Consider the following 13,479-nt stretch of genomic DNA (forward strand, 5'->3'; position numbering starts at 1 on the left):
TGTCATGGGGTGATTATCGTTTAATATCACACGTACTCCAGTAGGGGAGCAGCAGATCGTAGCTCTGAAGTGCTTAAGCATATCAAGACCCATAATGTTGTCGGGCGTGTTCGGAGCAAGCAAAAACGGACAGGGTGCAGAAAAGTGGTCAACATGAAATGCAAGGGGTCGGGATAGAGGGATTCGAGAGAGTGTACCATCAAACCCTACCGATGTAACGATTAAGCCAGATGGGGGAGCCCTCGGAACCAATTGTTTGGACAGCGCACTACGAGTAGCTCCTGTATCAACTAGGAACCGATCAGTAGAACCCAAAACATTTGCTGAAACATAAGGACCCTTCTGATCAACCGGTACTTCAACTGATTCCAACCCCCATCCAACGCAATCCTACGCGTGCTGTGAATCATGGTACCCAGAACGGTCGTTCCCAGACAGTTGATACTGATGTTGCCGATCAAACACATTAGGTCTATCGCGTTGCTGCACGTTAGGCTCAAATCGAGCACGATCATTAGAGTGCCCTCTAAAATTCGAAAACGCCCCCTCTACCTCTCGGTGGTCCCTGACGAGATGCATATAATACCGGACAATCTCTGGCCCAATGACCCGACTGTTTACAATACGCACATTGATTTCTATTAACATCTGACCGACCTGAAGGGGGACCATAGAATCCTCCTCTACCTCTTTCGACACCCCGACGAGGCGGACCATACACTTGTGCTAGCATCACCTTAGTTTTCAAATCTTTCGATTTCTTCTCCTCATTCCCCTTCGCCTCTTGTTCCTGACGCTCATAATACTGAGCCATAGTCAGGAGGGATGCCGGAGACGAGGTGGACCAAGAACTTTCACTCGCTTTCAATCGAGCTGCTATTCCCGGTAATAAATTCGCCACATACTTATCGACAAAAAGATGTCGACCCGTATCATCCGTAAGTGACTGACCACTGAAATCATGAAATGTCTCCTCAAAGCGCGTAAAGAAGTCTGAAACTGATTCATCAACCTTCTGTTTACATGAGGCTAACATATTCCAGTCAATCTTTTTAGGGGGGAGAATTGTTTTCAACTTAGTCAAGATAGCGGCAGGAAGATCTAAAATAAGCTGGGGTGGTTTTTGCGCGGGTTTTCTCTCCCTATCCACATCCTCAATCTCAGACCACCTAGCCTTAAAAGCGGTAGCATCATCCACCTTCCGCACAGATCTCCACATATCCGGTGGTAAAATGAGCCCAAAGAACAAATCTATATCCGCTAAAGTCATAGTACAAGAATTCAAGGCCCCTTCGACCTCTTCGTAAAAGGCCGCTGGATTCTTGCGGGGGTCGGGCAATGCATTCTTTAATGCCATAACATCAGCCCTATGCCAGGGAGTATAAACCCAATTATACACAAAATATCCCCTAGCATCGGGGGAAGATATATCTGAACTGTTTCCTGCTCCTTTAGGAGGAACATACAAAGGTGCCACCTCTCGCATCGGTTTAGCATGCACTAGTTCACTCTTATCTGAATGGGAAGTAGATGATTGGTCGCCGCCGATATGTGAATCCGATTGCTCCTTCTCCCCTGCCTGTAGGCGCGCTCTCTCCCTAAGTTCAACCGCCGCATCCCGCAATGCAAACAGCCGTCGGACCGCATCGGGTACCTTAGAGGGAGAAAAAACACCGTTACGTAATGCTTTAGCATCTGATACTACAGCATCAGGCTCGAAAACATCAGAATATTTCCGAAAGGCAGTAATCACTTCATCAGAAAAAGTTGCAGCAAAATACAGCTTCTCTCTATCCTGCCAACTTTCCAAAGATTCCAACAATTCAGCAAGAGATAGCTTGCCTTTAAGTACACGCAGAGAAATTTTCCGAAGCTCACCCATACGCTCAATTGATAACATGGACCGCGTGTCTACCTTATCCGAAACCGATCCAGAATCCTGTGACCTCGGGGCAGACGCGCCAACATAAGGGGGCGGAGAGCGATCTAATAAATAAAAATCATCTTCAAGATTAGTAAGGACAGGATAAAGTGGCTGGCGGACAGCATATTGACCCGAGACTTGCAACCTACGCTCTTTCTCTTGTCTCTCCGCCAGTTCTCTTTCCTCCCGACGCTTCGCTTCCTGTGCTCTCACATGATCATTTTTCCGTTGCTCTTTATCAAACAGCGCTTTCTCACGTTTTTCTCGCTCACGCGCTTCCTTCACCCATAACCGTACACATTCAAACATGTCTTGCCGAGCACGCCGTTTACACATACACTGTTCCACATACTCAATCTTACGCATATCAAACGATCCATACAAAGGCCATCGTAACTCAGGATCCTTTTTGGTGTATTTCCTCCACACTGTGCTGTACATTATAGAGGAAAGACCATGCTTCACATACATATCCCTGTTAGGAGTCCCCTCTGGGGGGGCTGGAGCAGGTTCCTCGAGATTTAACCGGTTTCCAAAGCAGCAGCACCACTTACGGAGTGCGCTAAAAGCAGGCATGCTCAAAAATAATGCAAAATATGCAGTATTATAAAAAAAATGGCACTTAAACTTTGCGCCGTTCAGATTTAAACAACTCTGGAGAAATATCTCCACATTACCTGCCTATATGTGTTGCAACGCATATATTCTCACAGTAATCAATACAAAATATGACCGGTCATCACAGATCAAACTCAAATAGCCAACCCAGGCTTCAAAACTCGGAGCAAGTACCGTACAACGGTTCTTACCAATCAAGAGTGTCCAGATTCCAGCTGCCAAGTTCCAAAATTCGCCCAAACGGCTGTCGCGGCAAACCGACAGAAGAGGTCTCAGTCGAGGACCGGCGCCACCCAGAAGGTCAGTTCGGAAGGGAAGGAAGAAACCTCGGGATGCCAGGACTAAAAACGCCACTGGCAGTGATCACATCCCCGGCCAAATTCCTCACCTTCGTCACGACCAGTCCTTCGAGCATCCGAGTCGCCGATGAGCCCCACGTGACGGGCGCCAATTGATGAATACAGGCCCCAGCTAGGCCCACAGAATACAAGGGTTCGCTATCCTGTAACAAAAGCTAGAAGGAAGTTGGCACGGAAACTGCAAATACAAAGACAGAGTTTATTAACCCTTAAGGGTGGTCCTACAACCTACACAACACTCTTCAGTATTGCAGAGAGTAGCACAAAGAACTTGCGTACACGGTCCCCTTTTATACACAACAGAGGGGCTCATAAGTGGGTGGATACAACATGGAGCAAAATTCATTACCATGTATGGACATTTTCGATACAGGATCAATATGTGGGCGGAGTTAACAATTTCCTGAGCCCGCGAAAACATGGTCAAACAAGGACTATCTGATAAAAGATGTGGTCAAGTCTGGGCATGCGCCAGACAGACAAAGGAGCTATTTATAGACTGTTACTAGGCAGATTACAAGAGCAACTAGCGGAAAGATAGGACTCTTCTCGTGCAGAGCACGTGGAGACATGACAATACAAAATGGAGTCCGGACATTAGTCAACATAAGACAAGAAAACATGGTTTAACTAGGAAGAATTCATGTCTTTAGTGAATGCTTAATCATATCGCTGTTTTAGTTTTCAACACTGAGAAGGTCTGTAGTAGACACCAGACCCTCCTATAATCTTACATACTCAAAAGAGTAGAACAGGGAGTACAAAGAATACATTGTCCTTTTCCAATCTAACCAACCGAAGATAGTGGCTTCAAGTAACATCAAGCGAGAGACTGACTGTTGGTACAGCACAGAGTCCCTACAGCATGGACCCAAGGATCGCAAACATGGTTAATTGAAAATACTCTTCACAGACATGAGGGTTGAGGGGAACTATAGTTTTTGGGTTGTAGGGCTCATCACATTTGATTTTCATTGTCCATGACTTTTTATGTGTGGTGTTCTGGAGAAGATCGTGTTATACTGGCCCGGCACTGATAACACACTACAACACCTGGTAAATTATTTTAAAACGTGCCAAAGGGTCAGAGGGAAGCAATTCACGTGTTCATTACCTGATATAGCACATAGGCCCTGATTCCGATTTCGGACGGACCGGAGTCCTTCTGACAACGGTTTGGAACTGGAACCGATTGTCCTCCTGTCATCGGTTCCGGCAGGAAATAGGATGCACCGAACCCTGTTTGATCGCAATCCTATTTTTACAGTGGGAGCATGCATTCCAAACTGAATGCATGCTATAATTGCAAAGAACAGAGGTGCAGTTCATCCCTGCATCCAGTGGGTGCAGGGATCAACAGGGGGGCAAAATAGGCCATTTGGCGGCCTTACACCCATAGGGGCCCTGCTGGGGGCCCCCAAAGACAGATTCCGCTGCGTTTCTGTGTCAGAAAGATGGGCACAGAAAGGCAGTGGGAAGCTGCCATCGTAATCCCTCGGCTGGAAAGAGCTGAGGGATTATTGCAGGCTTTCCGAATGGCGGACGGGCCTGTCGGAGGCCATTTAGAAAACCGATTTGGATTCCATTCCGACCGACCCTATCAAAATGGGTTGGTCGGAAAGGAATTTGAATGGGCAATTCCGATGCGGTCTGAACGGCTCTGACGGATGATCGGAGCCGTTCTGAACCGTATCTGAATCGGGCCCATTATACGTAATTATTCCTATGCCTATAATCAGGACAAGTGAATTCATGAAAAGAAAAAGTTCATGACATCATCTTGGGTGAGGTCAAGCGTTATTCTTCAATTAACAAGGTATCACAAAATATGCGTTTCTTGCAGTCTCCCAATCAAATGTTGGTAAAGCTCAGCAGCTTCCAGTCAAATGCTGGTAAAGCACAGCAGCCTCCAGTCAAATGCTGGTAAAGCACAGCAGCCTCCAATCAAATGCTGGTAAAGTTCAGCAGCCTCCAATCAAATGCTGGTAAAGCTCAGCAGCCTATCATTCAAATGCTGGTAAAGCACAGCAGCCTCTCATTCAAATGTTGGTAAAGAACAGCAGCCTTTCATTCAAATGCTGGTAATGCTTAGCAGCCTCTCATTCATATGCTGGTAAAGTTCAGCAGCCTCTCATTCAAATGCTGGTAAAGCTCAGCTGCCTCTCATTCATATGCTGGTAAAGTTCAGCAGCCCCTCATTCAAACGCTGGTAAAGCACAGCAGCCTTTCATTCAAATGCTGGTAATGCTTAGCAGCCTCTCATTCAAATGCTGGTAAAGCACAGCAGCCTTTCATTCAAATGCTGGTAAAGCTCAGCTGCCTCTCATTCATATGCTGGTAAAGTTCAGCAGCCTCTCATTCAAACGCTGGTAAAGCACAGCAGCCTTTCATTCAAATGCTGGTAATGCTTAGCAGCCTCTCATTCAAATGCTGGTAAAGCACAGCAGCCTTTCATTCAAATGCTGGTAATGCTCAGCAGCCTCTCATTCAAATGTTGGTAAAGCTCAGCTGCCTCTCATTCAAATGCTGGTAAAGCTCAGCTGCCTCTCATTCAAATGCTGGTAAAGCTCAGCTGCCTTTTATTCAAATGCTGGTAATGCTCAGCAGCCTCTCATTCAAATGCTGGTAAAGCTCAGCAGCCTTTCATTCAAATGCTGGTAAAGCACAGCAGCCTTTCATTCAAATGTTGGTAAAGCACAGCAGCCTTTCATTCAAATGCTGGTAAAGCACAGCAGCCTCTCATTCAAATGTTGGTAAAGCTCAGCAGCCTCTCATTCAAATGTTGGTAAAGCTCAGGTGCCTCTCATTCAAATGCTGGTAAAGCTCAGCTGCCTCTCATTCATATGCTCGTAAAGTTCAGCAGCCCCTCATTCAAACGCTGGTAAAGCACAGCAGCCTTTCATTCAAATGCTGGTAATGCTTAGCAGCCTCTCATTCAAATGCTGGTAAAGCACAGCAGCCTTTCATTCAAATGCTGGTAAAGCTCAGCTGCCTCTCATTCATATGCTGGTAAAGTTCAGCAGCCTCTCATTCAAACGCTGGTAAAGCACAGCAGCCTTTCATTCAAATGCTGGTAATGCTTAGCAGCCTCTCCTTCAAATGCTGGTAAAGCACAGCAGCCTTTCATTCAAATGCTGGTAATGCTCAGCAGCCTCTCATTCAAATGTTGGTAAAGCTCAGCAGCCTCTCATTCAAATGCTGGTAAAGCTCAGCTGCCTCTCATTCAAATGCTGGTAAAGCTCAGCTGCCTTTTATTCAAATGCTGGTAATGCTCAACAGCCTCTCATTCAAATGCTGGTAAAGCTCAGCAGCCTTTCATTCAAATGCTGGTAAAGCACAGCAGCCTTTCATTCAAAGGCTGGTAAAGCACAGCAGCCTTTCATTCAAATGCTGGTAAAGCACAGCAGCCTTTCATTCAAATGCTGGTAAAGCACAGCAGCCTCTCATTCAAATGTTGGTAAAGCTCAGCAGCCTCTCATTCAAATGCTGGTAAAGCTCAGGTGCCTCTCATTCAAATGTTGGTAAAGCTCAGGTGCCTCTCATTCAAATGCTGGTAAAGCTCAGGTGCCTCTCATTCAAATGCTGGTAAAGCTCAGGTGCCTCTCATTCATATGCTGGTAAAGTTCAGCAGCCTCTCATTCAAATGCTGGTAAAGCACAGCAGCCTTTCATTCAAATGCTGGTAATGCTTAGCAGCCTCTCATTCAAATGCTGGTAAAGCACAGCAGCCTTTCATTCAAATGCTGGTAAAGCACAGCAGACTCTCATTCAAATGTTGGTAAAGCACAGCAGCCTCTCATTCAAATGTTGGTAAAGCTCAGCAGCCTCTCATTCAAATGTTGGTAAAGCTCAGGTGCCTCTCATTCAAATGCTGGTAAAGCTCAGGTGCCTCTCATTCAAATGTTGGTAAAGCTCAGGTGCCTCTCATTCAAATGCTGGTAAAGCTCAGCAGCCTCTCATTCAAATGTTGGTAAAGCTCAGGTGCCTCTCATTCAAATGCTGGTAAAGCTCAGGTGCCTCTCATTCAAACGCTGGTAAAGCACAGCAGCCTTTCATTCAAATGCTGGCAATGCTTAGCAGCCTCTCATTCAAATGCTGGTAAAGCACAGCAGCCTTTCATTCAAATGCTGGTAATGCTCAGCAGCCTCTCATTCAAATGTTGGTAAAGCTCAGCAGCCTCTCATTCAAATGTTGGTAAAGCTCAGCTGCCTCTCATTCAAATGCTGGTAAAGCTCAGCTGCCTCTCATTCAAATGCTGGTAAAGCTCAGCTGCCTCTCATTCAAATGCTGGTAATGCTCAGCAGCCTTTCATTCAAATGCTGGTAAAGCACAGCAGCCTTTCATTCAAATGCTGGTAAAGCACAGCAGCCTTTCATTCAAATGCTGGTAAAGCACAGCAGCCTCTCATTCAAATGTTGGTAAAGCTCAGGTGCCTCTCATTCAAATGCTGGTAAAGCTCAGGTGCCTCTCATTCAAATGCTGGTAAAGCTCAGGTGCCTCTCATTCAAATGCTGGTAAAGCACAGCAGCCTCTCATTCAAATGTTGGTAAAGCTCAGCAGCCTCTCATTCAAATGCTGGTAAAGCTCAGGTGCCTCTCATTCAAATGCTGGTAAAGCTCAGCTGCCTCTCATTCAAATGCTGGTAAAGCTCAGGTGCCTCTTATTCAAATGCTGGTAAAGCTCAGGTGCCTCTCATTCAAATGCTGGTAAAGCTCAGTTGCCTCTCATTCAAATGCTGGTAAAGCTCAGCAGCCTCTCATTCAAATGCTGGTAAAGCTCAGGTGCCTCTCATTCAAATGCTGGTAAAGCACAGCAGCCTCTCATTCAAATGCTGGTAATGCTCAGCAGCCTCTCATTCAAATGCTGGTAATGCTCAGCAGCCTCTCATTCAAATGTTGGTAAAGCTCAGGTGCCTCTCATTCAAATGCTGGTAAAGCTCAGCTGCCTCTCATTCAAATGCTGTTAAAGCTCAGGTGCCTCTCATTCAAATGCTGGTAAAGCACAGCAGCCTCTCATTCAAATGCTGGTAAAGCTCAGGTGCCTCTCATTCAAATGCTGGTAAAGCTCAGCTGCCTCTCATTCAAATGCTGGTAAAGCTCAGGTGCCTCTTATTCAAATGCTGGTAAAGCTCAGGTGCCTCTCATTCAAATGCTGGTAAAGCTCAGTTGCCTCTCATTCAAATGCTGGTAAAGCTCAGCAGCCTCTCATTCAAATGCTGGTAAAGCTCAGGTGCCTCTCATTCAAATGTTGGTAAAGCACAGCAGCCTCTCATTCAAATGCTGGTAATGCTCAGCAGCCTCTCATTCAAATGTTGGTAAAGCTCAGGTGCCTCTCATTCAAATGCTGGTAAAGCTCAGCAGCCTTTCATTGAAATGCTGGTAATGCTTAGCAGCCTTTCATTCAAATGCTGGTAAAGCTCAGGTGCCTCTCATTCAAATGCTGGTAATGCTCAGCAGCCTCTCATTCAAATGCTGGTAAAGCACAGCAGCCTCTCATTCAAATGCTGGTAAAGCTCAGCAGCCTCTCATTCAAATGCTGGTAAAGCTCAGCAGCCTCCAATCGCACGCTGGTAAAGCAGCGCTTTAGCCTTGTGCTTGTCACAGGTGCAGTCCTGCTCAGAGCAGAGGTTGGCAGCAGGGCGTGAGAAGTGCCAACCAGCACCGGAAGTGCCCAGAGGTAGATTCTCAATGGCTCACAGACCCGGAAGTGAGGTGCAGAGTGAAAGGCCGGCCGGAGCTGGGGTGGAGAGGTGGGCTGCCGGTGACGCCCCCACGCGGTCCAGAGAGGACCTGCATCCGTCTCTCCAGGTAACTCCTGCTCCGAGCCCCGCGCCGGCTGAAGGAAACCTCAGTTTCCAGTTGCTACTTTAACATTAAAACTTTAACACGTAAGGAAAATCCGAATAAACTGCTAATTCATTCCATTCTATATAATAAGACTATTCCTCGGTCTTCCAGGAGCGTTCATTTCATATTTTTCTACTGGTTGTACCCGCGCGGCTCCAGCTGTGTGCTCCGTCCTCACAAGGATCGGGGCGGCACATCTCACGCATCGCGCGTGACACGCCACTCATCACTCACAGGACTCCAAAGGATAGTTTATTATATACGCGGGGGCGGGGGGCAACTCCCCTGACTGCGAGGGTGCGCCCACTGGTCCTCTTCCTGCCCGCGTCACCCGGTCGCTCACGGGTGTCCCGCGGTGGGGCACGAGAAGCACCCTGCAGAGAGTCACTCCTACGACCATATGCAGCATAGATGCTGCCTTATGCAAGGGGACATAGCCAATCAGCGCGTAGACACCTCTTCGGCTCCCGTGCGTTGGGTAATGTCCGCGCTTTATAAAAATGCACTGAATAAAAATAAATAAATAAATAAATAAAATAAACGCTCTCATAACGTCAGACATTAGGAATCACGGGCAGGATTACTTCCGGGGCGCGGTCGGGTGTTTCTTCCTCACATATAAAATATTTTATTTTCATTTATTTATTTGGTGCATTTTTATAAAGCGCGGACATTACCCGAAGGTGTCAGAGCGCTGTACAATAGAGCTAGTTACGTTACAAGAGAAAAGTGGTACAGAATATAACAGTACACAGACTAAAAAAGAAAGGTACACAAACACAAAGTCCAACACAGCACACAGGGGTGAGGAATGTACAGGAAAAAATACAAATTTACAACGAAGAGCGAACTTCCAAGAGGGGCCTGAGAATAAAGGGTGCACAAACACAAAGTCCAACACATCACGCAGGGGTGAGGGATGCACAGGAAAAAATACAAATTTTCAATGAAGAGCAAACTTCCAAGAGGGGCCGGAGTATAAAAGTATTAGTTCTGGAAGTGTCTTTGGAAGAGAAGAGTTTTGAGTTCAGCTTTGAAAATCCGGGAAGAGGAGGTGACACGGAGCAATGGGGGAAGTGAGTTCCAGATTCTCACCGCATTGCCTGAGAAGGATTGCGCCATCGATCTTTCCCTTTTGAAGACGGGGGGCTCAAGCAGAAGCTTTTCCACATTAGGAGAGGGTCGACAGCCTCCGGATAGTTTCAATTTATTTGCCAGGTAACGAGGGGAGGACGTGTGCAAGGCTTTGTGTATGATTCAGGCAGTTTTGTAAATAGATCTTGCCTCAATCGGAAGCCATCGAAGAGAGGGCAGGATAGGAGTGAAGTGGTCGCTTCGTTTAGACCCTGAAATGAAGCGAGCTGCTGAATGGAGAATGGATTTGAGAGGGGAGAGGTGGGATTTGGGTAGGCACGACAGAAGAGAATTGCAATAATCCAGTCTTGAAATATGTTCAACTCTCACCAAAGTGCAAATTGTGTTTTGAGTTTTACAAAATATGCCGGTGAAATCGGATTTTTCCCAGGCAGTTCTATGGCAGTACATCCCCCAAAATGTTTACTGTTGTAGGATGACTTGTTTCACCCTCAATCACGATAACATATTTGAGGTACATCACAGGAAACGTGAGAAACAGACATTTAGGAGCGTGTGCGATCGTAGGTTTAGCGCAAAACACTTTTATAGGTAGCATGCATGCCGGCCAAGTATCACGCATCAGGTGTGACTAACGCATTTCAGTGTGGTGTTCCGCATCACCGCACTGAAATGCATTGACTCTCACTCTGCAATACAAGCGCTGAACTGGCTATGCCAGGCTGCTATAGCGCACGTGCCGGCGCCTGTGACACCTGTGCGCCGGCTCTGCTGCTCCCACAGACTTGCCAGCAGGCTCCGTAAAGGTTAATGATCTTGTGCACTGCTGCCTGCTTAGTGCTACAATGTATCTTGTAGTCCTGCTGGCTGCATTGAAATTCCTGCCCGCCGGCGGTGCCGCACTGACTCACTGCCCAATACCGAGACCCGGGGTGAGCCCTCGGCAGTGGTTGCGTACTGGCTCCTAATACGACCGCAGTTTAAAGTTTGAGATGTTGGCTAGGCTGCGTGATAGCGCTGCTCACACCGCCCGCAGCGGTAAATTTATATCAATGATGAGTGACCCTCTCTGAGCTGCGCCTGCTGTGATCCTGAGTGAGTCTGATGAGGATCGCCGGGGGCGCGCGCACGTTTGCCATTCCCAATGGAGTCGAGTGAAAAGTTGCGACCAGACTCTGGGGAGTAACCGGAATTCCGTGCTCTGCTTGCAAGTAACTGTGAGACCAGAGTGTCAAATGTTCTTTTTAATGCTTGCCTGATAATATGTAGAGTAAATGAGTAAGAGACAGAGGGGTGCATTGCAGCCACCAGAGTATGTGTGTGTGTTGAATTATTTACATTATACAAATAATTCCTTTGGGCAACTGCCTGCAGTCAGTGGGTGCCCCGGCCGTGTAACAGAACTTGCTGTAGCTCCCTCACAATTAACCCTGGGCGTAGTTCGCGAAGTAGCGCTTCGCGTAGCTACGCAAAGTGCACTTCGCACTACGCGAGCTTCGCGTAGCACTTTGCGAACTGCGTAGTACCTTGTTCGCACTGTGCAAGATGTCGTTTTCAATGATTGCACAGTACGGACAAGCAACCGGCACTGTGCAATCATTGAAAACGGCATCTTGCACAGTGCGAGCTGTAGTTTTCTGCTGCTCGAGTAGATTTTTACTTGAGCGGCAGCTTTCTCAACGCGAACTGGTAGTTTCTCTTCGCGAGCGGTCGCGAGCATACGCGACCACTTGCAATGAGAAACCTGACCTCCTCGTGTTGGGCATCTCGCCGGGAGGTTTATTTTCCATGCTCACGATCGCCAACTTGATGTTGCTGATCTCAAACAAGGAAAAAGTCTTGCTGGGATGTAATTTTGCTTGCTCGCGGTCGGCAACTTGACGTTGAGGACCGCGAGCAAGCAAAAAATGACCGCTGCACTACGCAACACTACGCTACGCGTGTTTACATTTTGCTACGTGCAATTCGCATAGTGCGAAGTTGCGCAAACTTCACAAACTACGCGAGCGTAGCGTAGTGCTTTGCCCAGGCTTACTCACAATGTCTGCCCTGGCGCGGGTAGGGCCAGGCTCCGAACAACTGTGTGTTTCTGGCCCCCTTAATATCGTTCCGGTTTATTTCTCAAAAGATCCGTGGATAATTCAAAAGCTAGTTTCTGACAGTACTAGCAGTCGACGTTGTTGTATGTGAGAATACTGCGCCGCCTCAGTCAGCTTGTGAGAATAATAAATTATATGAGTCAGCTGAGACTCTGACACTTCGTCAGCCGAGATGCCTGCATCGGTCTGTAACTTCATGGTGGGGCCTCGCACATCCTTCCTGTTGGACCCGGTCCCACCTGGACAGAGAGAGGCTGTGGCATCCTAACGCTCTCCTGATTGATTCCGACAGGGAGGGGCCCTGCTCAGTAAGTAGGCAAAGGCTGACAATCTCTTTTAATTTGTTTTTCTGCTGCCCCTCCTGCCAACTCTAGGCACCAGTGAGAATGAAGAGTGTTGGGGCTTCATATCCTGTTTGGAATTGGGCCGGGCGCCACCTGGGACAGAGAGGCCCTGGAGTGATGTTCTAAGCAGCATCATATAATCACGATACTGGGATCTGAGGGAGGGGCAGTAAAGGTGGGAAAATTAAAACAGAAGAGGGCAGCTTGTCACTGACAGATCAGGCAGGATTTCAAACATCTGAACAAGGTCACAGGCTGGTCAGCCTATTAAAGAGGTAACACTTGGAGCAGATGTTAATAGGGATATTTTTTTTTAAAGGACTGTGTTAGTATCTATGTAGCACATTCCATATGATAGACCTGAGCCACTTTTGAATTGTTGAGTACTTAGGTGCCCCTTCGTGTTCGTCCATTATATATCGCTTATACTCACAGCGAGGTTTCTCAGCGTGCTTTGGATGCATGGTTGATATGGTGTTGGTAGTGGTACTTGGTATGTGCCGTTAGGATCGATTGAGGAGCATTACCAAACTTCAGATGGTTTTTAATCTTTATTAAGTAATAGTAGCAGCTGAGATCCGCTCTTGCGCCTCTCAGCCGGTAGGTCGGGTCGGCAGCTTTGTTTTCAGCAGAACCCTTTAGTTATTTGAAAGTCGGAGGAACTTCTGGGTTTTGCTAGTGATGAAATTATGTAACTTAGGGGCACTGTACAAGAAGGCTATTTCAGGTACAGCAAATGTAAGGGCACATGCTTGTCTTCGTTACATCTTCATGTCCTTGTCACCTGGGACACGCTGATGAGTTGTTTGTATTGCAAGGTTTCCATTTGTTTGGCCTTGACTGTTAACTACAGAAGCTGGGTTTTTACCTTGCATAATAATCGAAAATTCATAGAAAAGCACAAAAATACTAGTTACTGCTTGGATTTACTTGCAAGAAAGTGTCACTCATTAGGTAGTGAATGCCACTTATATGCACACTGAAACCACCAAAATGTCACTCATAAGCAGTCCGAAAACTTGGCAGCTATGAACATGGTGTGACTTTGAAGGAATCTTTATTGTATGCGGTTATTTAAAACCATTACAGTCACTATAAACAAGGAAACCAGCTGCACATATTAAAACACTACAATCAACATTTGTGCGTGGTTGTTTAAAACCATTACAATAATAGTCCTGCCAAGTACCACTCA

At 46.8% G+C, this 13,479-nt stretch overlaps 1 protein-coding gene across 1 annotated transcript in view; it reads left to right on the forward strand.

Moving 5' to 3' along the window:
- Positions 1 to 8,596: 8,596 nt before the first annotated feature.
- Positions 8,597 to 13,479, forward strand: part of LOC146822513 (NACHT, LRR and PYD domains-containing protein 12-like) — a 221,502-nt gene continuing 216,619 nt past the window's right edge. The window contains exon 1 of the mRNA XM_085613631.1: positions 8,597 to 8,707. The gene's annotated coding sequence lies outside the window, so the exon portion shown is untranslated. The remainder of the gene's footprint in view (positions 8,708 to 13,479) is intronic.

The sequence above is a fragment of the Triturus cristatus genome, chromosome 6, assembly GCF_964204655.1.
Source record: "Triturus cristatus chromosome 6, aTriCri1.1, whole genome shotgun sequence".
Taxonomy (NCBI): Eukaryota; Metazoa; Chordata; class Amphibia; order Caudata; family Salamandridae; genus Triturus; species Triturus cristatus.